We start from the raw sequence: 22,737 nt of genomic DNA, 5'->3' as shown, positions 1-22,737 counted from the left end.
TTCTTATGATGTAAGGTTGTTGAGTTTTGTAATTTTTTTTACTGTTTAAATACTTGGATTCATATAATTTACATATTCTGTGGGTTGTGGTTGGAGATACCCATTCATCTCTTGCTTTCATCATTATCAATGGCCACATGCACTCTGGTGTGGGTTCTTTAGATGAAGTTACTGGGGCTCTTCATCCACTTCATAGTGAATGCAAGGAATAACTGATGGTTGCTTAAATGGCCCAGTCTTAGTACTCAGGCTTTATGTTTGCATGTGGTTCATGCATTAAATTTTACTGTGGATGGTACATCCGTATCGTATCCCATGTTTTACAAGACAAGCTTTGTCTCTTGTCAATAGTCACTTCTGTTATACTGCAAAGGAACTTAATGGAAATGAAAGTACCTTGCAAGACGTTTCTTAATATTCAAGGAGTTAATGCTGACTATGGGGTTTTGATCTCAGAAGTTGCATATATTATAAATCCTCCAGAAATAAGAAGACACTGGGCCTATATTTCATGGTTGAGTGTGCAGAAATGGTTCCTTGTACAGGGCCTTTGAATGTTAATTCAGTTTAGACTCATCATTACAGTATTACCATAATGAGCATACTTTCTTGTGGAAGAAGCCAAGAGGCCTTGAACTTGCACAGCAAACTTCCACAAAAAATGCAAACCTTTTATGGAATATGACAAACTAAAGAGGCATTAAATGTGAATATATATACTGTATTTACCAATGCAGAAATTAATCTACAAACCAAAAAAAAAAAGAGAAAGGCCAAAAAAAATATTTTTTTAATGAGAGAAAAGTGTGCTTCATTTACCCTCAAGCAAGGGAACTCAAATCCAGGTTTTAAGAAAATTAATCAGATGTTCACCACCTGGTTAAGGCAGCAGAATTTCAATGCATTCAGTGACCTAGAAGTCATACGTAGTACCACAGGTATTGTAGTCTGTTACAGTTTAAGCTGATTAGTTCCAACAATCTAAAAAAGCTGTTGTACATTTTCTTTTTAAATTTTAACCTTGCAGTTTTCCATGAAAGATTAAAACATTCACTCTTCTCTTTATGTAGTTAATGGAATGTGGAATACACAGTTTATAAGACAAGCAGCATCTCTTATTATTATTCAGTAGATGAAACCTTTTCATATGGAACAAGCCCACAGGGGCATTGACTTGAAATTCAAGCCTCCACAGAATATGATGTTCGTGAGGAAGAAGTAAGAGGAAGTAAAGGGAAATACAGAAAGAAGAGATCCCACTTATTAAAAAAAAAAATTTATAAATAAATAAAAATGTAAAAAAATGCTAGAAGAATAAAGTGCATTACAAGCTTGATGAGTTCCAAAGACATCCTCTGGGAGGCTGTTCCACAGTCCAACGGTGTGAGGAGCAAAGGACCTCTGGAACTTAGAAGTTCCACAGTGAGACACACTTACTGCATATAGGTGCTGGTGTTCAGTCAATCTGGTTGCTCTTGGCAGATAAAGGAGACCAGGGATCAATTGTGAATGTGAAAGGTCTCTGTTGAAATGCAACTAATGAAAAAGTGACAAACAAGAGACCATCCATTGATGGTCCAAGTCATAACTGCCAACAATATGGAAAGTGAAACCAAGAGACCATGAACCACTATAATCTAAAAGATATAAATCCCTGGCAAAAGCAGACATCCACACTGGAGAACAGTATTCCAGTAAAGGAAGTACAAATGACCTATAAAACAGGTTGTGTTGGTTTTATCACCTATGAATATATGAGGCATTACGAACAATACCTGATTTTCGTGCAGCATTTGTTGAAACTTTCATTAGATATTTTCTCAGAAGTTAGATGTGAGTCAAAAGTTACACCTAGAATAGCAGACCTCATTGGAGAACGGATTCCGTTCTCAGTAACTCTGTTGGAAGTTCAAATCCGACCAATGAAGAATACAGGAATTTATTTCTGGTGATAGAAATTCATTTCTCGAATATAAGTGGTTCGGATTCCACAAAACAGGTCCTGTTGCTAGGTAACCAATTGGTTCTTGTTGAAAATAAATCTAATCCTTCGGGCCAGAGGAGAGCTGTTAATCAGCTCAGTGGTCAAAAGTTAAACTAAGATATACTTAACTTACACCTAGAATAGTAAAAGCTTCAGGCTCAATCAGCAAAGTGGGGTGGGAAATCTGTACGAGATCTGCTAATCAGTAGTGTTTTCATTTTACTGGAGTTCAGCCTCATACTCCACCAACTACACCATTCCCTAATCCGGTCCATGTCCTGATTGAGGCTGAGGGCAGCTTTATTTCCCATTAAATGGAGACTACTACACCCACAAGTGTTGCATCATTGGCATACTGAACAATCCTGTTTTCCAGGCCAACAACCATATTACTTGTGTTCACTAAAAATAACAGTGGACCAAGAACACTGCCCTGTGGAACTCCAGACGCAAGAGGTGTTTGTTCACTAAAGATTCTGTCCACAGCAACTCGCTGCTGCCTACGAGTAAGGAAAAATTTTAAAGTAATCCTAAAAATATCAACCCACTCCAAGATTCTGAAGTTTATCAGTAAGTCCCTTGTGATTGACTAAATCAAAAGCAGCACTAAGATATATTTGAGTTACTCTAAACTCAAAACCGTTATCAAGGTTCCCTTGCAAATGGCATCATCAAGTCTAAAAGAGCATCACAAGTATCTAACTGCTTCCTGTATGCATATTGACTATCGGCTTACAACCATTTAGATTCCACATACTTATATAGTGGCTTAAAAATAAATTTTTCAGGAATTTTGGAGAGCACAGGGAGAACAGAGATTGGCCTATAGTTACTGCAGTCCAGATTTGCCACTCTTTGGAACAGGCACTGTATTACTAAGCTGCACTCATCCATAAAGATACTATGTCGACATAAAAATCTATAAAATCTACTAATCTTGGGAGACAAAACACTAGAAACTTTTTAAAAACAAAGGGAAGAAACCATCAGGATCATCTTCACCTCAGCTATCAAGATTATCCAGAATTTTCTTAACATCCCTGGAGCAAAATGCAAATTTTGTAAGAATAGGTCAGGATGACAAGTATCAGGGAAAGACATCCTCATGTAATTGCTTAGCTTCAAAAGCTCAATGAAGCGGATGTTAAAAGGAATGTGCCTCAGTAAATATTTCAAGATTTTTGGCATTGTCATGCATCTGCAGTACCTGTGTCCATTAGAGAAGGCATTGTTTCAAATGAAGGCATGTAGGCCATAAGCAAATGCAGCTACTTACCTAGATAATAATTATTTCCACACAACACTGCTGGATCTCCAGGAAGACAAGGGGATTATATTTATCTCCAAAGAACTTTTGGGTGATACCTCTCCTTGGACTACTGTACAGCATTATTTATTTATTTTTTTATTAATCTTGTCCAAGAACACTTGGAATTAGGATTTTGTAGTGTATGCTGGAAAGGATTAGTAGCCATATCGAGCAGTCACATAATTTGACGTCTGTAATACAAAATTCTGCTTCACAATAATAAGAGCCAATTCTGAAGTGTGATGTATATTGATGCAACATATATCATTTGGAAGAAAATACTGTGGACCATATAAGGTCAGGAGAGAATGAATCAGAGAGGGCTGTGATAGCAAGGAAATGTGTAGGAGAGATATGATTTGTGCTTACCCATGAGCAGTAATGCATAACAGAGCCATTTTTACAATACATCAAATAGCCACCTTTACAATACGTACATCAAAAAAATCAAACCTATTATCTGTTTGAGTTTTATCAATGAAATATACTCGGGAACAATAAGGTCTGGTACCTGCACCAGAAAAAAGAATTTTGTGCATTCTACAAATTTTTGTCTTAAGCACACATCATTATTGAAAGATTTAAGCTTGTGGACTTCAATTGAGGAATTAGCAGGGAAAACATTTATGTACTCAAAAACATCATTTCATGAAATATAGTTTATAGTTATTAAGTTCAGAAGCTCCCAACACTGAATTTATAAATTTGAAAGTTGAGGTCCTGTACCAATATAGCTTCATTAAAGAAAATATGTTACTGGCATTCTTTAAAGGCTCCAGATTTTAGACTATCTGGCAGTTTAGACTTGTAAATGAGTTGCACTGACTTGCGTTTTGGATTACCAATGAGAAGATTTAAGCCATATTTGAATCATATTACCTTTTTTTTTTTTTTTGATAGATGCAGGCCCAGTTCATAGTATGGTAAAAATTTAGATTTGAGTTATACAGTATTGATGGGTCTAGTATTCAAGACTTCCATTGACCACTTTTGATATGCTGTGTCCCTTTTCCATGAAAAGAGATATACTTCAAGTTGAATCTAATGGACTTTATTTGATAAGCTCAGGTTCAAATCCTAAATAGAAATTGAGGATTGAGCTAAATACCACTGAATTACTGAATTACTTTCTTGGAGGTGAGGTTGAATCTTGTTAGTAGGCTTACAGTTGAATTTTCTGACTTTGTGAGATTGATCCACTGTCTTTCTTCCAGAAGTATTGAAGATTTAGACTTGTTGGATTCCACTAGGTTTCTTTAATATAATATGGTTTTGATTCATTCTTCATCAGTGAACTTTGTTATAGCAGTTTAGTCTTGTAAAACATTTCGTATCATGATGCAAGTTCTCAATTCCTTGAATACTTTGTACATGCTAAACTAACCAAAGAGTTGTGTTGTTTGAAGTCTTTTGTGGAAATTACATTCTTGGTGGTCACTTTGTTGGTTATAGGTCTTCATTGTGAACTGTAGCCTCTTGCACCGATTTCGTAGTCTTATTGTAGAGTTATTAGGTATTCTGGTGACTAAAACATTGCCATTTCTCTGAAAAAGTAATGCTGAAAAATTACTTATCTGCTTTTACATCATGCTCTTGTAAAAGACAGTGTTTACTCCTTGTTCTGAAGGTTCTTAGGGCCTATTTGCATTGACCTGTTTACTGAAGCAAGAGGGATGTAAGTTATCAGTGATGCTTTCTCTGAGCATTAGTGCTCAGCTTTGGTGTCTCTTGGGTCCATCTTGAGATGTTTAGAACTTTGGTCGTGACTCTTGCTCACTCACTGTTGGCTTACTGACCATTATTGTAGCATATTGTTACACATCATATTCCCAAAGGCCTGTTGCAGGTTTTTCAAGCATTGGTTTTTGGGATGAGGTGTATAGCCTCATGTTTGTGTTACTTATTTCTTGGTTTTTTGTATGGTATCATTACTCATAGACAGTATGACCTCAAATACTCTGTATGTGGGTCTGTTCTTTAGGATACCACGAGTGTGAGCTTTTATGTCTCTCTCTCTCTCAAAGAGTAAAGAGAGCCATTTTTCACCATCTTTTAGATCTACATGCCATTGTTAAGAGGTCTGATCTAGAAAAATTATTAAAACCTATCTGTTATTGCTGGAAATTATAAATTTATAGAGTACAAGTACTACTGTACAGTACTTGAATTATGAAGAACATCCTCACTTTATAGGCATTCATCAACCTTTGTATTTTGGATAATCAAGGTTTTCAGCTCAAGCTCAAACCTCCTCTTTTGTTGGAGCAAGGGACTAGGGCGAGTTTATAAAACTCTCATGGCAGAGTTTTTAGTCTGTGGAGGTCTTACGACCTCAGGTTTTTGTTGTTGGGGTTATGTAGTGTCTCAGGATGAGACCAGTGGCTTGTTGGTTACCACTTGATCTTTGTGGAATGAATGGCATGTACAGCACTTTTGTTGTGGGTTAAGGGACTTTGTTTTTCATATACCATGTTTGAAGGTTGATAATATGTTTGCCCTGCAGCACTTTTAATAAGAGCTTGAGTCAAAGTGTTTTTTACCATTTTTATAAAAGTTGTGGGGTGTAATGTATAGTACTTAATATTTTTATTGTGTTGCTGGATGTTCTGTACATCTGTGTTTTTTAAAGAAAACTGTTATGAAGCTTTTATCAGTTGAGGATTATGTTGTATAGCTGTTTTGAAAGAAAAAACTGGCAATTGATGGATTGATTCTGTCCATTGCAAGTTTACCAGGATTGACATTTGGGCTGAGGTTGCTAGGCCTGTGGTCAGGGTGTGTGCTAACAATGTCAAACTGAATTAACCCAGTTCTGCTTATGTTAACGGACAAAAATTCCAGTGTAAATTCCCTTGGAATTTTCATATTTTCCATCTTTGTGATCTATAGAGATTGTCCGTATATTCAGACAAGCTGTTTTCCTTGACATTGCTCAAACAAAGGCGCTTTGATTCCATAATTCCATTATTCAGGATCAGTTTATGTTACAAGTCTAGAGTAAGAGGTTTCATAGGAGACAGTCCTTTTACAGTTCATTAGGTAACGACGGAAAATCTTCAGTTACAATGAGGTCGAATTGTATGGGCAAATGACTTGAGCACTGCTCGGTGTAATTCTGGTGTTTATGTCCAATGTTTTTCTGTAAATGTTACTCAAAATGAGGTTGTTTTCAACCAGTGCCTGTATTGTATTAATCTGAGATAAAAGTGTAATGTTAGTAGTAACAATTAAAACTGATACTATACTCGACATGTGTTCATGTACCTGATTTGCCAGGAGTTATGTGGGTATCAAGTCTTGACTGTTTGTGTTTTGTTCAACGTCTTGCAAAATACAGATACTGTACTCCTAACCCTTAAAATGAGCCAAAAAACTGTTGTTGTTCTCAAGACTGAGACAAGCAGTGCTATTTAGTACAAGTGTTTCGATTGAGTTAATCAGGTAAATGCATAACAATCTGGTATGTGCCTTTTAATTCAAGTGTTTTGAAAATTTGGTATGCAAAACAAACTTCCTCATTAACTATTGCTATTTGAAATATGGAAGTCTACTGAACCTTGTCTGTGCGTGAAGTTTACGATGCTAAGACAGTTTATTTGTAAGAACCATTAGGGATTTAGCACCAAAACTGGATGCATTTAGGTGTGGTTGCTATTTATTACAAAGATCTCTTGTTAATGACTGAAGTGAAGTGGAAGTCATCAGTGATAGTTAAACGTGCTTGGGTTTTAAATTCAGATAACCTTCTCTAGTAAATTGACTTGGCAGTCATACAGATTGGATAACGATCGTTAACCTAAGCGTAGCTCACTCAAGAACCTTTCTTACAAGAAACCCTTGACTGAATATGCTCTGGTAATGTCAACCTTATCGCCAAAGGGTCCCACGTCGCCACTATAGAATATTCTAATTATGGGTGAAAATGGCTTGCTCATTGAGGTTACATAGTGAGAGGTCTGACTGGCATGAAAGAAAATGGGTCCAAGCACTGCTAGACATTTGATGAATACAGAAAATGTAAGACTCAGGGGGAACTAAAAAGTATGGACTGTGGTGCTAGAGTGGTTTTGTTGCCTTTGCAGAAACAAAATAACTCTCATTCGTCACTCTTTAAGGCACATTTAGGGATCCCAGCCTTTGGAGGGGTTACCTCAGTCTTGCCATGTATTGGGGTAAGTTTTTGTATCAATAAAACAAATATTTTAAGCAAGTTTTATTTCCAACCTTGATCAAGTACAGTATTTAAATCAGTCTATGTCTTCTCACAAGACTAGTTATATCAGAATTTACAGACTGCTTACGTCATCAGCATACTTGTAATTGTGACAAAGTATTCATAATTATTCTAGCATTCTTGGCAACTGCATACTTTGTGATTACAAAATTTTTAGTCTGGTTACTTAATCTTTCTGCTCTAAAGCACACCACTTTTATGCAAAAAATTAAAAAAAAATTGCTTCATCAAAACTTTGTTCTAATGACTCCCACAAAATCGCAATTACCTAAAATTTCCAGCTAATATTACGCACCTTGCTGTAGAACTATTTACTTCAGGCACATCCTACAATTACAATTTGGCATTTATTGAACGCAACTTTTTTTTTTTTGCCTACCAGTGCAATTTAACTGCTCTCGCATCCATTTTATGGACTGTGATGATACGCTAACGCTACTTTTAAGTTGGACCACTGTCCAAACCTTTGGAACACTTTTTTCCTCCAATGAACTAAAGCTAAATACATTCACTTTAACTACGAAGCTCTTGGTCGCAAACTTTAAAATGTTTTGTATAAAGTGTTCTTACGAATCTGATGACAAACCTACATGCTAATATGACAAGTGTCACTGGTAATAAGTGATAACTTTGATTAAATATCCCTTCAAAAAATTTACATGCTAAGGAATATAAGGTGTAACAAATATTCTAAAACCGTTCAATCAAGGACGTGTAACTTTTAAGTTTCCCAGTACAGGAAAAATTGCTACACTATACGCGAGCTTATAATTTCTTTAAGGGGAAGGATGTTCTCATGGGTTTCAAAAGCATTTTAGTGTATCTGAGGAATATAATGAGAGAGAGAGAGAGAGAGAGAGAGAGAGAGAGAGAGAGAGAGAGAGAGAGAGAGAGAGAGAGAGAGAGAGAATCTAGTTTAAGGCAAAGGGGATCATTTAATAGGATGGGGGCAACTGAGTGAACTACTCGGGAGAGAGAGAAAGAGTGTTTAAGGCAATGTGGATCATTTTGAGGATGGTTAAGTGAAAGAACGAGAGAGAGGGTTTCGTTTAAGGCAAATGTGGATCATGGAGGATGGGGAAGGGATTGAACTACTTGAGAGAGATACTAGTTTAAGACAATGTGGATCACTTAAGGTGGATGGAATGGGCAAGTGAGTGAACTACTGGGGGGGAGAGAGAGAGAGAGAGATATCTAGTTAAAGCAATGTGGATCATTTAGGATTGGCGAGAGAGAGAGAGAGAGAGAGAGAGAGAGAGAGAGAGAGAGAGAGAGAGAGAGAGAGAGAGAGAGAGAGAGAGAGAGAGAGAGAGGAGGACGGGCAAGTGGGTGAACTACTGAGTGAGAGAGAAATTTAGTTTTGGGCAGTGGATCATTTAGGAGGAAGGCCTAGTGAGTGAGCTACTGAAATGTTATACATCGAGGTACAGGATGGCTGACAGAACAATGACAAACCGGCCTTTTGGAGCAACTGGCAAATAAGATTTTAACAGCAACAAGCACATTCATCACTAATCTGTATAAGAGCAACTGAAGGCGGAGCTCTTCATTGCCTAAGGGACACAATGCAATTCTAAGCAGAATTTTGCGAGGAATGACCTATGTAATCTTTCCACGCTCAAAATATCAAATTGTGATACAGAAGGAACCCTCAAAGTTGCACTCTGAAACAATTGTTGCGAGAGGGTGGAAAGCAAGATGGAAGAGAATGGACGGAGATACAGTAACTGGAATTAAAGGGGTGGCAGCCTTAGGCCGAAGGGGCATTGCAAAGAACCTTAAATAATGCCTACAGTGCACTGACACCACTACCCACCTATGTGGAGTAATACTCTGTGAAGGGAAGCTGTACTCAAAACAGCAACATTGGGCACTGACAAAAATGATCATGATGCTCTGGATGACTGAATGACGATTTTTAGACTAAACGCCACACACTGGGGCCACATCCAAACGGTTCGGACAAGTGATGAGAAAAGGTGTGCAGCAGTTAGAAATGCAGTCGATATGGAAGTAGCATGATGTAATGAAAGTGGCTTTGCATACTGTTGTAAATGGAATATAAAACTCAGGCCCAATGCCATGCACTGATAGCTGAGGTTATTCAGCGCTGGAAATAATGCTGGAACAATTGTTAGGAAAGGGTGGGCAGTAAGATGGACGATGAGAATATGCACTGTGGTAAAGTATAAGGAATGTGGTTGCAGCTTGGGGCCGAAGGGATGCTGCATTGCACCTTAAGCAAAAAATATGGCTTCTGTATAGAAACTACTCAACCAACAGCAAACCAGGGTCAACTTTATCTTGAAAAGTGATTGCAGTCATGGAAGCAATTGTTTGCAATGAAATTGAATCCCAAACCATACATCTGGCCTGACCTACTTTGAAAGCACCAAATTAATGTACTTTTACATCTGATTCACTCATTACTGCTAAACCGTGGAAACTGCCAATAAAAAAACACTGACCCAGTCATCATACTAATACCTGAAAACAAAGTTTTGGACAGCACATTTCAAATGTCCCAACTTTCTTTGCTTAAAGAGTTTCCCAGGTATTCAATACCATTACATAATCATCGCAATTAGTAAGACCTGCAGTACATGGCCTTGACTGAAGGGTTTCACAAATTACAGTTTGAGAGAAATCGGTTAATGTAGCTTTTCCTTATTGCTGTAAAGAAGTTAAATTCAAACACATAAAACCAAAGACTGCAAACTGTTTCCTATCAAAATACTTGAAGCATAGTATCTGAAAGACTATTAACAGAATAAGGTTTGCTTAACAATCATCACAATTTTCATTTTACAATGCAAGGCGTCTTGTCCTTATCAGAAGTCATGAAGGTCCAGAAAATCCAGAAAGTTTGGTGTCATCACAGGGGTCCATGTAAACTTAAAATAAAATTCTTGTATGCACCTCTTAAAATAACTGTAATTCATGTTTACCAATTAACTAGTAAGACTCCTATTGGGAACTTCCAGAAGCAATGCATTTTTGTGGATAAATCCTTTAGAAATTGAAAGACAGATGCTGACGGAAGGGTATTGGAAACTTGAAAATGGAAATCTCTTGCAAAAATGGTCAACAGAAGAAAAATACTGTATCATTCTTTTTTTCAGCTTTCCTTGAGAGAAGGGTGGGGATAGAAGCAAGCAAATCCCTTCACACCATTTACTTTCAACTATTACCGCCTGAACTCCTACTAGGGTTAAGCCTTCACCTATGATTTTCTGGGTTTCCTATAGGTCCTTCTCCCATGGCCATTACCTTTTGACTGCCTGACCCTCCTCCTCCCTCATCCAGAGGCTTAACACCCCTGAGCAGTTTAATACTCATTAATAAAAGTTTTCCCCAGACCACTGAGCTAACATCCTATTCTCACAAGCCTGGCCTGAACAGTTCATTCTTATTATATTAGGTCTTGTGTAATATTCAAAATGTATTAAAAAATTTGTAACTTGCAAAACTATTTTGTGATTTTTTCAGACACTTGAAATAGACACTGCTGGCTGAAAGGGTAGAAACCCTGGAATAACCTCAACACCTGTTTCCTACAATATTCAGTTAGTCAATTTTCAGGTCTCATACTACTCAAAATAGTAACATTAACAAACACTATCCTGACCTCTGGGAGTGCAACAATTTCTCTGCCACATACAAGATAGATATTTATCTTTGCCTTACATAACTCATAAAATGTTGTCTACTACAATGTCAGCATACAATGCGCATCACCACCATTCTTCTTTACGGAAACTGAATACCTACACTTCTCAAAGACACTAAGTACACTGACCTGTTTTACAAAATCTTTGAAAATCAAATATATAATACTGAAACTAGACTAAGACAATCTGCTCATAACACTGTAAAACTGTTTTCTAGTTATTTCACAAACGACAGAACTCGTTTCATTCCATTTTTGTTATAAATCAAAACCTTCACAAGACGTATTCTTACAAAATTGTGAAACATCTTTATAAAGAATCACTGTGGTTACATGTGACTTTGAATCATGACCCTGCAACACAACAACTTTATATGGTTAAGCATTAAATATTCAAGAGTACTTCTACAAAATACTAATTACCAAAACATACAAGCTTGTTAATTAGGCATCCAACATAATTTGATTCTAATTCAACATGGACTCCACTGACATATTAAAACCATTAAGTAATCTGAAAATCAAGACAGTCCTTATTCTACTATAAAATTACAACCGTCAATTGCCAGAGGTATAATAATGAACACAGATGTTTATTGTTTTACAATAAAAATTTTTAAATGCACTTGTCCTCCCTAAAATTCTAAAGGAAGTCGATGAAATTGAAATATAATAAGATGAAATGCATTATAAGGTGGAAATATAATAAATCTGAAGATAACCACACACAATATAAAGTCAAATAGAAAACTCAAACTCAAATTGTGTGTTACTAACCCCATTCCTGGACATAAAATATAGTGGTTTAGTTTTCAACTGCTAATAAAAAAAGTGGTTGTTTTCAATACTTTCAAGACTATGTATATAAACAATTTTTTCCTTGATGCTTGTTATTATTGATAATCTAAATTGTTTTAAAGCCCACACAGACAGCCTAAGGCTCATTATAACCTTTGAGATTACAGTTGAAGGGATGTACATAAAACTACTCTTATGTATATTCCCATGGCACGATGGTAATGTGAAGGCTTCACACGTTACCATAATGCTAGTGTGGATTTTCACTAAACAAACAAGATTTATCACTGGCTAGAGTCAACAAAAATTTACGAAACACTATCGGTACATTAACACGTTTTCGTGTTCAAGTGCAATCCTACAGATTTACATCCACAGCAACTAGCCAAAGCTGTGCATGGTGTAACCTAATAACATTTCATGACAGCATTACAAAACTTTGAGCTACCCACCTGGTTTATGTATTCATGAAAAAGAATCTGGTTGTACAATATTCTCTAAAAGAAAAAAAAATGCCCATTCATGTTCTAACAGATCTCTAATGGAAGATAAGCCTACATTGCACCCTATTGTCATTATTAATAATACTAACTACCATAACCAGACTACCAAATTAACATTTATTGGGCTGGCTCAAGTGGTTTGTTTGGAATTATTACAACCATTATTTAATATACTGCAGCTAAAATTTAATTAGATATAACCTGAAAATGTTCTGATCAAGTTTATTTCTGATACTTGATAATTATACACATTTGGCTAAGTGTTGTTCTGCATTGTTAGCATTCAAGAATTTGGTCATACGGGTTACTCCCCAAACGCCAATGGGCTCAACAAATGAGACCATTTCGAAAATGGAATATTACTTCAATGTGGTGTTCTATTTGACACTTTAAACACAATATAACAAACTTCAGGGACAAAACTTCACTATGACGAAATCACAGACTCACAAAAACCATACTAAATGATACATAGACTTAAGAAACCAGCCACTCTACCAAAACCCTATAAAGAATATGTAGTGAATTACAATAAACTAAAGTATCTATAACAGATGGAGTGAAAAACAATAGGTTGCATGACATCAACTTCCTGCTGTAGATTTGGTATAAATGAATGCAACAAAATTCAGGTAACCATTCCACATTGCCATTAACAACAAAAGATATTCACATCCAATTATTTACTTCAGTTACCACCAAGTCTGGACTAATCAGACCAAAATCTGAAATCAAACAGTAATCAAATGTTGTCAATTGCCGGAGAGAAATCTAGGCTATGAAATCCTCTCAGACAATGATGAGTAATGACATTATTATATACAGTATCACAAAAACCTGGTTCTACTTGAGAAATGGAATTGATGCTCTTACATGAGAAAGAAAAAAGGGATTTTTTTTACATCAATCATTCAAGAAGGGGTGTCTGCAGATGGATTAGAGGGCAACCAAGAATGCACAGAGACATTCAACAAACAAGAAATGCAAACAACAAATACAACAGAACGCACAAAGAAATTTGGGAAATATCAAGTCAGATGGAAAATAAACAACAGATTTTCTGTTTGAAAAGGGGGGGAGGCCATCTCAATTTGCTCACAAAATTATGAGAAAAGCATTTACAATCATCAAAGCAATAATCTGTAACCGGTACATTACAAACAATAGCATGATAGGGGTTGAAGTATTTGAGAACATAGTTACCAGACTTAATCTTGATGTAATCTTGTCAAATGAAAGCACCTGTAATCTTGTCAAATGACCAGGCCTCAAAAAAAAAAAAAAAAAAAAAAAAAAAAAAAAAAAAAAAAATAAATAAATAAATAAATAAAAAAAAAAAAAAATCTGCAACCTTTCTAAAGCAGTAGAGAGAACATGCATTCCCTACTTAGGCAGACAGTGGCACAAGTTTGAACAGTAATCCAATTCATGGAGTTGAAGAAAAGTGTCAATCATTGTTGTCAAATAAATGTAGTATTACAAAACACAAAGTAAATGACCCCAAGATTCTTCATCAAACTGGATGTTATCTAGAACCAAAAATTTTAAAACAGCAACAGGATGTACAAACGTACGTGATTAACTTATTTTAAAGTATGTAATTAGAGACCATCATGGGGCTAAAATGTATTGAAATGAAGGACAAAAATTTTGAGCAGTATAAAGTTAAAACCCGTATGGTTATGGAGATCATGGGGACTAGTGAAAAAATTAAAACCAAAGAACAGTGCATTCTGGGCACTGGAGAGATGCTGCCTATATCCTTATAAAATCACCTAATTTTATTTTTACCACAATTAATTTCAAAGGACAACAAATATCAAACACCATTAACCATATGGAAGACAAAATACTGGAAATGACAGGAAGGCAGAATTGCTGTCTGAAGGTTTAATGGTCTATCCTCAGATGAAGATACCTGAAACCCTAACTTACTTAATTTTAATTTTTACACTTGGCTTGCCCTAATCAAGAAAAAGCACCCAGGAACATGGCATAATTTCAACTTTGTATCTCCACCAACTAGCATTTACCTTACTGCCTTTAACACCTGGTCATCTTTAGAGTTAACAACAATGGGCTGTTATTAAGAAACTGAACAGACCACCGAGTAAAAATACTTAAAAACTAATATGGCTGGCCTGAAAGATTTGTCTTTAATAACAGAACTGACTTGATCACGAACCATGCAATTCTGTTACAACACGGCACAACTCTCTATTGATATGGAACTGTTCTTACTGTACCATCAAAACTGCTATACTAACTTTCATTACTACAGACCCAAGGCAAAAACTTCAGTTAACTGATTCTGTTCCATCCCAGTCCAATGTAAGAAGTGGAATCCCAGAAATGTAACATGAATTATTTGTCTTGCAGAATTCTTCAAGTACGCAGGCATTTCAGTTGACAGGTGCTGTTACTCATTTGATCAGAGAAGTCTCCCTCAGTGTACAGTTTCTGATGAACTTTCCTGTAAAATTAATAAGACAATTAAAAATTTTTACCCGGTATAAAAGAAAAGGTACAATGTACTGTTTCCGAATTCCATTGGTGTGGTGTCCTAAGACAATAACTCAAGAGTCCACAGACACATATCCCAAGAGGGTTGTAACACCTATGTTGTGCCTTGCATGGCAACTTCAGGCCAGAGCTAAAGGCTTCTTCAAAGCATGCCTTTGTCAAAAAACAAAATGGTTTTCTGCTTTTTTGTTCTTTCTCTCTGGTCATGTCCAACTTAGTTATCTATCTTCTTTCTGGACAAAGACAAAGAAGACACACAAAACACTAACAAATACACTCTTGATGCTGATGCTATAATCATTATACTAAAGATATTGTGCAATACTAATATAAATTACGTAAAATAAATTACAGTAAAAGTATGTGCACTTTACTGCACACAACAAACATTTAACATTCTTGGAGACTGTGCTGAAGGCAAAAAGTTTGTGACAAAAACCCAACTACCTCACCTTACCACAATTCAATTTACTCATGTCGTGAAGACGATTAAAAAGATTCCTTGACTAAATACAGCTGCTTTCCAGCCACTGACCGACAACTACCTGAAAACAGCAGAAAATAATATACCGTACAGGGTCTCTATGTATTTTTTAACATTTTATCCTATTGTAGATAATGGTTACCAACAGTACTGAGGACTGTAATAGTTCTGAAGATCTTATAAAATATATACATTATCTTTATTTTAGTATGAGGAAGTGGGGGTTCAAATTACTACATTTCATTCTTACCTTTCAATCTTCCTGTGGGCCTACACTGATACAGTGACAGTTTTTGTATATAGTGTTACAACAGTATTGGAGATTGGTGGCTTTACCAGCATTTTCAACTCTCCAATACCCAAATGGGAAGGGAACCACTATTTTTCACAATCCTCATATAGTTTAAGGAATTTGTTGTGTGAGAGAATTCTCTGGGTGCCCAAACAGCAGTACAGCCTAAAGTGTAAAAAGTGGAAAAAATCGGCATTAACATTAAATATGTCTTTACGTTATCTGGAAATTTACTCATTTAACATGCAATTAAAACTAGCAGAAGCATTTCTGGTATGGGTCATCGCTGAGACCAGAGCAATTGTTCTCATTGAAAATTTCATTCTTTACAAGTGGCCTCATTACAGGATAAAATACTGCCTATATCATGAATAGAAATAATTTCATGACGAAAACAGTGCACGAACCTGATAATGGCTATAGTAATGTCACCCCTGAGTATGGTAGCTTTCCTGTGATCTATGTGCTTAGTTCTTGATAGGCACTGTTTAATACATACCATTAACTTACATTCTACTATCATAGGAAAGCCATACATAATTCAAAAATAGCAGTTTTATACTCAAGTCTTAATACGCAAAACTTTATGCCACTAATTTCCACTTCACTATTACAGGAAGGCTGCCATTTTCAGGAATAGCACTATTAATGCCTTTACAAGCTTGCACATGCCTAACTTTGGCTCCTGGAACTTTGATATCTACTGGGCAAGTTTTAATCCTTATATCAAACTTTAAACTCTGATAACATATATTTACCAAACCATAACCAATAAATAAAGATACCGTACCTTGCCATCGTTTTTACATACTAAGGTACAAGAGCAGAAGAGCTGACCATGCTTCATCCGCTGGTCCTCAGGTGCATTTTATCATAACCTATCCTAGGGTGGCATGCCATAAACCAGCGCCTCTGTGATATCATATACATCCTGGTCTTGCTTTCCTAAAGACTTTGGTAAATCGTTCAGCAGCTTTCTTCACCATCTGCCTTAGCAACGGCACCTTCAAAACAGTCCTGGTTTGGATGCTGAATGCTAGTGTGTATAGTAAACTTCTGCTTTACATATTAAAATACAATTTGGATGCTGAATGCTAGTGTGTATCTGCTCTCCATATCAAAATACAAAAATTTATAGTATGGACACTCTAAAATACCATTGTAAGTTTTTCCCGTGAACAAGAGTGAAAATAAAATTTTTTTTCTTAGCATGATTAAGTCAATTATAGACTTAGCCACTGTTTTAATGAAGGTTAAACTAATAATAATTCTGATGTCAGCACTTAATATTACAGTACGACTATTGGAGTTGGAATAAAAATTTAAGCCCAAGGCAGCCAGACCATGTTGTAATGAGTTCTGGATGATCAGGCAGTATCATTTTCAGCCATGAACCTGTTAGGCTGTCACAACTTTAGGCCATATGCAATTTAGGCTGTAAGACAAGGTGGAAGCTCCTTGGGACGCTGTGTTTAGCACTAGCCCCTCGGGGATCAAAGTATTACATACACCCACTTCAACCATTTGCCAGTTTGGATGTTACGGCCTAAATGATTTAGGCCAAAACAACCTGGACCCATTGTAACTAGCATCCAGTACAAACATTAACTTAAGTGTGTTGGTTTACATAAAGTGGGTCAACTTTTATGCAGGTTAAGCTGTGTCAGCGATGTTACTGTGCACATAACCTTACTTAGTGGTCAGTGTATGGTATTGGGCAATTTCCTTTAGATTTTCAAACACTTGTCAAACAGGTGTAACATTTGGTAGGCGACCGATGCCTGAACATTACCAAACCTAAGAAAAGTGTTACATACTACTTGATATGGCTTTCTTAGCCTGGCCAGAATATAAGAATTTCAGTCTTATGCTACTTAGCCAAATATCTGAGTATACATGCAACACCACGTAACCTTATACAGGTTAGGCCCTACTATCTTTCCATCTTTTTCTTTTTGATACTTATCACTCAAGACTTGGCCTATACAAAGTATTTAAACTTGCAATACACTTATCTTAATGTGCATTTTAATCCATAGGTCTTTCTTGTGCTGGCATTTCATGACTTGGCTCCTACAACTGTGCATTATCAGTCTGTACAACACATTTTAATTTTGTGCCACTCATTCTTAATAATAATACATTTACACTTTCAGGTGGTGAAGACCACATAAAATCTTTCATATGAACAATATCAGGGCACCAACTAAAAACATTTTGCAATTTTAACTAAAAACATTTTACAATTTCACTCATTTCCATTGTACTTTATATACTTTCACCCACCATTACTGTGAACCCTTAATCGTTTCCAGTAGCATTATAAATTTATCTTTAATGACAGGCAATATATAAACATAAAATGTCAACTTCTACGGCCTCCCTGAATCATTGAGAGGTGGTCAAACTCCCAACAGTTATGATCTTCAAATGAAACACCTATGTACAGTAATTTTAATAATCCTAAACAGCAGACTCATTTCTCTTTACACAAGGCCTACATGACCTACTTTTGAATATTTTTTAATTTGCAACATGGCTTTACCCGGTCAAACATACCTGACATTTTACAGTTGCTTTAGGCATACTGGGCCAGGACACAACACCCTAGGTCAAGGCTAAGTCAAGAGAAGGTTAGGTTAGACTATACATAACGATATATGTTTGATCTGCCTTGAGGTTACAACTGCTGTTCCATATGGCCTGACAAACGCTTGAGGGAGTCAAAACTGGATCTGAAATCCACCACGCTACAATAAAATGAACTTAAAGCACACTGTCAGGCTATTTATTTACAAAATTGTTGAAACATGATGGACATAATGCCTCATACTTTACAAAATGATTCTAGGATTGTTGGGTTAACCTTTTTTATTTTTGATTTCGGTACTTTTTTGGAAGTCTCCAGCCAGCCATTTTGGAAGGTTCCAGCTAGCCATTTTTGCATGAAAAACCATTTTGGGTTTTTCATACAAAAAGAGCTAAGAAATGATAGGGCACTAAAACAACCTAAAAATACCAACCTGACGTAACCTAGGGGTGTTTACTGGTTACAATTTTGCAGTATTAGCTATGGTGGGGGTGGGGGGCTGGTATTGTCTTACCTTATAAGTCATAATTTGAGTGATTATTTTTCTCTGTTATTAAGCATTTGCGAAGGTCATGTACTGCAATGAATTTTTTGGTTTTGATGTGTTTTACCCAGGAAAAATATAGGTAGATCTAAGTAGTAGCTCTGCAGCGGAGATTTCCTTCTAACTTGACTTTTTCTACATTTTTTCGGTTGCTAATTATGGATTTATCTTCAATTTTTCTCGCACGAATCTAATTAACCAGTAATTAACCCCTGAAGTCCATACAACAAGGGGTTTCCATATGCGTTCTTCACAAGACAGAGCACGGGACGTCTGTTTGGAACGGTTCACGGTAAAATTACAGTTTAGGTCAAATTCGCATTTCTGATATAAAAATATATTTCCCTGGCGTAAATAGTGTGTTTTCAATGAATTTGACCTTTATTTCCTCCACAAATGATCAAATATAGAGATAATAAAACCAATAATAAAACCACATGTAGACTGCAGTTTAGGCCAAGGATCTTTTGTCATTAAGGGGGTGGCGGAACGGCGCTGCGTCTATTATCCGTGGAAACAAAGATTCTTGAAAGCACGTTTATTCTGGCAAGCATTGTTGCACTGCGCGCGCGCGCCACAGGTCTAGCATGGATGTACATTGGGTGAAAAACTAACATGGCACATAAACACATCCTTGGGATAACAATAAGGAACAATATTGAACAATATTCCTCAGCAAATATCTCCGTAACCATTAATTTGCGCAAGATTCGAGTAAGTTGTTCATATGAATCATCTCAAAAATGAATACGTAAAAAAATAATACATATTCGAATTTGACCGAAACTGTAATAATACCCGCTTCATATCCCGTCCAGCAAGTGCAATAACTTATAAATGTATGGGTACCCACCGGGGGCAGTACTAAACATGGTGAAGGGACATTCCATCCCCCTGATGCCAGTACTAAACACGCCGAAATGCATTTAACTCCCTCCTGTTGGTGAATGGCTCCCTCTTGTTTTTCCACTCCAGAGGGCGGCTCGTCAACATAAACATGTCCACTCCATTTCTGTGTTCTCCCCCATCCAAAACCTTGAATTCCCACAGTCCCCCTTTACTGCTGAGTAGATTTAGGGGGCAAATAACAGTTGGCCGACAACAAAGAAACTCACCGCCAGTATTAGAAGCCCTAAAGGTGTAGAAAAAACCAGTTTCCACAGTAAAAGCAGGCGCGGAGCTGGTACTTAGAATTACCAAAATATAAATTACAATGTGGGAAGTGGCTGGAGTCTTCCGAAAATTTACCTTGATTTCAATGTTCACCCAAATTCTTAGGCAACAGCATTATTTACTGTTTTAAAATGGCACAACCCAGGTCTATAAACAGCCTACAAACCTAGGCAGGCTAAATGAATAGGGGTAGCCTAATATTAGTACAGTCGACTGCCCTACCTAGCCTAGGGTCTAGCCAACCCTTGCCTAATGCACGTGCTATTGCAGTAATGCTTGCAAATGTTACAGCTCTGGCCCAAACTACAAGAAGGCACGTTTTTGTCACTTTTATATTAGAATAAACATATTACCTTACATAATCTGTAGCTTTAAGTGATTTGTCTTGCCCAAGAATCCGATTGGCCCATCTTGCAAATGGCTACCTTTACCATAGGCTAAGATATGGCACCTACAATGCATCTCAGGTGATTCGCCTATTTCTGACCTAATGAAGCATAAGCAACTTGAATTTTCTTCGCTTCAACAAAGACCAATCTTATTCTGATATACCAAAAATACGTAAACCGTTTCATACCTATTAAGTACGTAGAAAAATACAATTAACATTGCCGTAGTAAACCCTGGAGATCATGGTAAAGGATGAAGCGTTCCAGTAATGTAGTCATCATACGTCATGGTTCCAATAACAGAAAATATGACGCCTACAAAATGTCTAATATGTAATTTCTTATTAAGATTGCCCTTTATCTTCAAAAATTTCATTATATTCTTGTTATTTTTCTAAGACCTGAATAACACAATACCTGATTCATCGATAAAATGAGGGGTCAGTTAATTTTACAAGGATATGATTTTTACAGGATTTACAGAATTACGTTTGACAAATTCAAGAAATATTGGCATTTCGTCACTAAAATATACAATAATTTATTTTCTGACTAAAAATTATTATTTATCTAATAGCTCAATAAAGCAAAACTTAACAGCGTAATTGAATAAGCATGAGTCATTTTTCATGTTATTCTCATAATTCATAAAGAGGCCTATTTAAAAGTCACGAGTTATTGGTTTTACATTGTCATGATTATATTGTTAAAAAAATCAATTAAATTACGGGAACATAACATGCAAACACGTCAGATATATGAAACAGGTGTCATCCAAGAACATGACTTTTTAATCTAATAGGTTATTTTATGAAATGCCAGGAACAAGTGTGATTATTATCCCAGCAAAGTTTTTAGTATAAGCATTTCTGAATATGAAAGTGTGTTATTTATTTCTTATGACAGAATTGGTAAAATGCGACAATATGTTCGCAAAAAGAACGTTCTTTCTTTTTATAAACAGTAACGATGTAACCAGCACTACAGTATGCTACTACCACCACTATTTGACAATAAAACTGAGTTCTACGTAATTCTTAGACTAAAACAAGTGTCAGATTTTGAAAATTTGTGGAGTTGAGGAACATTAAATTGTTGTATCTCTTACCTTTACAGTCGTCTCTGTCGGTCGATCGAGTCCAAAGGTCCACACCAGCTGCTCTTGCCACGATGCACTCTCTCTGCCACTGTTTGTGAATTATGTAGCCCCAAGGAACAGAATTTCTTGCTCTGTACACTTACAGATTTTCTGGTGATAATTTTCCTGCATCTTCAGTTTGATGGAGACCCGTTTCTTTACTAATTTGCGGCCATAGAAACTCGGTTTGAAGTATTTCTTCCCATTTTAAGTATCAATATCATATTCCAACTATTCGTGATGAATTCCTTGAACACTAGTCCTAATCTAGTGCGAGAGTTTTAGTCTGTACTAAGACAACGTGCCTTTAAGTATTAAAAAAACTGCAAAGGGTTTAGGCCAATAAAATCCTTCTTTCAGTTTTTTTTATTTTATGTATTTCAAGTACATCCATACACACACACACACACACACACACATATTCAACGTCAATTCGAAAACATCACAGATTAGTACAGTCAAATGTAAGACAAAAATCGGTGAAAGGTCTATAAGCTGAAAATTGGTCTGAATGTTGTTCAACTTGAGCCCGTGGAAAACTCTGATAATTCTAACATTAATCTTGATATAATTTTCTCTAGAAATATTGTGCGTGTTCATCTTGCTGTTTACACTCTTCTTTCACTCGTGTGTGTATAAGTTTGCTTTGTATCTTATGTGTATTAAATTTAGGCATTTTCTTATCTATTTTTTGCACAATTCTTCGTAAGAGTGAGATAAATTGTTTTGAAGTGAAATGGGCCGTGTTAAAACGCTTATGCTAATACTTGAGTGGGCTAGAGAGAGAGAGAGAGAGAGAGAGAGAGAGAGAGAGAGAGAGAGAGAGAGAGAGAGAGAGATGATTAATGGTTGCTCGAAAGAACGCTTTTTACAGAAATTTAGTTCTAACCATATGGTATCAAGCTTCCAAGGAAAACTGAGCATCATATTTTTCGAAGTTTCAGAACTAAAACCATTTGAGCAGATCTCTCTCCCTCTCTCTCTCATGAAGTTCAAGAGAGCAGGGGTGATTAAAGCAAAGAGGAAACAAATGATAACTGGTGCCCAATGTTCAGCTGAAGAGTGAGCCGACAGTAAGTATCCACAACTGATATCACGGAAGTTCA

The 22,737-nt window shown here is 36.3% G+C and overlaps 1 long non-coding RNA gene across 1 annotated transcript; it reads right to left on the bottom strand.

Annotated features, from left to right (window-relative positions):
* Positions 1-14,465: 14,465 nt before the first annotated feature.
* LOC136852728 (uncharacterized) lies at positions 14,466-20,777 on the bottom strand. Its single transcript, XR_010857222.1, has 4 exons — positions 20,682-20,777; positions 15,756-15,962; positions 15,479-15,566; positions 14,466-14,971 (listed from the first exon to the last, which is right to left on the bottom strand). It is a non-coding gene; the product is annotated as an uncharacterized lncRNA (long non-coding RNA).
* Positions 20,778-22,737: the final 1,960 nt, after the last annotated feature.

This window comes from Macrobrachium rosenbergii, chromosome 26 (genome assembly GCF_040412425.1).
Source record: "Macrobrachium rosenbergii isolate ZJJX-2024 chromosome 26, ASM4041242v1, whole genome shotgun sequence".
Taxonomy (NCBI): domain Eukaryota; kingdom Metazoa; phylum Arthropoda; class Malacostraca; order Decapoda; family Palaemonidae; genus Macrobrachium; species Macrobrachium rosenbergii.
This window is presented reverse-complemented; position numbering and strand designations above follow the sequence as displayed.